The 1,446-nt window shown below is 51.8% G+C and overlaps 1 long non-coding RNA gene across 1 annotated transcript; it reads right to left on the bottom strand.

The window, feature by feature from the left end:
* Positions 1-244: 244 nt before the first annotated feature.
* LOC127304816 (uncharacterized) lies at positions 245-1,199 on the bottom strand. Its single transcript, XR_007853545.2, has 3 exons — positions 923-1,199; positions 624-821; positions 245-519 (listed from the first exon to the last, which is right to left on the bottom strand). It is a non-coding gene; the product is annotated as an uncharacterized lncRNA (long non-coding RNA).
* Positions 1,200-1,446: the final 247 nt, after the last annotated feature.

The raw sequence follows: 1,446 nt of genomic DNA, 5'->3' as shown, positions 1-1,446 counted from the left end.
GGCCGAGGAAAAGGAGGAGGAGCAGCAGGAGGAGGACGACGAAGAGGCTGAGGACACTGACGAGGAGGAGGACTCAACTTCCTCCGACGAGGAGGTGACGAGCCGGAAGCGTCGCCGCAACGACGATGAGGCGGGACCATGTAGGAAGAAGAAGTAGTTTATAGTTTTTATATGTATTTTTATGTTTATTCGAAATATATATAATCTATCTATGTTGCACCACTTGAGAGTTCAAAGCTTTCGTTCGACGAGGGTATTGCCGTAGATCGGGAAGACGAGGGTATTGACGTAGATCGGGAAGACGAGGGTATTGCCGTAGATCGGGAAGACGAGGGTCGCCGACAAGTTGGGGCCACGCGCGCTTTCGTTTCGTCCGGAGTCCCCGAGCGCTCCCGGGGGGCCGGGGATGGCGTGGGCTCGCCGGATGGATGAAGGGCCAAATCCGGACGAAAATAAGGAACCGGGGGCACGACTGGGCCGAATTACGCCGTCCGGATGGAAAAAACGCTCGCCGGGGGCCTGTTCGGGGGACGAGTGGAGATGCTCTTAGGATCTGGATCTTATGGTTGCAATGAAAAGGAATAGATGAGATTTAAAAAAAATGAAAAGAGGAAGCAGCTCACGTAGGGAAACACACAGGTCACTGGAATGTCGTCGCGTGGTCGCTGCGATTAATGTCCCCGTGCTTGTTGGCGATGGTGTAGCAGACAACGGAGTTCGTCTTCGCAAAGGGAACTCGATGGCGAAGTTGCGGACGTCGTGGTGCAGTAGTTCGCCGGAAATCGCTCGCCGGAGACTACAGTCGAAATATAACGTCGTCACTGTGGTGCACCAAAAATTGCGAAATAAAGTCTGAGAGATGCGCCATGAAAAGATAGGAAGTTTGGAAGAAACTAGAGATCAAAATATGGACTGTGCTTACCGCAATCGTCCCGGGAAGTCGCCGGTACCGTGAACTTGCGAGGTTAAATTGGAGCAGCCTGGTGGCTCTCTTGGTGTGACGTATGAGGGTAAATAGAGAGGAGAATCTGGGGCTTAAGTAGGAAGAAACGGTGCGTCAAATGGTGACTTAAATCGCCCGCAATCAAATCGAGATGAAACGGGAGAAACGGAAAACGTACGCTGTCTCTCCGTCTGATTCTTGAAGACGTCGATGACATGGCAGCAGGGCCCACTCAGAGGAGGAAAAAAAAAATGAAACGCGGACTTGCTGCATGCTGCATCGCTTGCTCTTTTCCTGGAAACGTGCCGCACGTGATCATGTCTGGTCTGGTCGGATGGCCAGCTCTTTTTTTTTGTTTTGTTTTCTTATTTAGTATTTGCTATTGATTTGAAAACTAAGAGCATCTCCAGTCGCGTCCCCCAAACCGTCCCCTAAACCGCGCCGGATTGAACGTTTGGGGGACGTGTTTTGTTCGTGCCGTCTTTGGGGGACGTCGCTCCCCA

This window comes from Lolium perenne, chromosome 5 (genome assembly GCF_019359855.2).
Source record: "Lolium perenne isolate Kyuss_39 chromosome 5, Kyuss_2.0, whole genome shotgun sequence".
In the NCBI taxonomy this organism is placed as follows: domain Eukaryota; kingdom Viridiplantae; phylum Streptophyta; class Magnoliopsida; order Poales; family Poaceae; genus Lolium; species Lolium perenne.
This window is presented reverse-complemented; position numbering and strand designations above follow the sequence as displayed.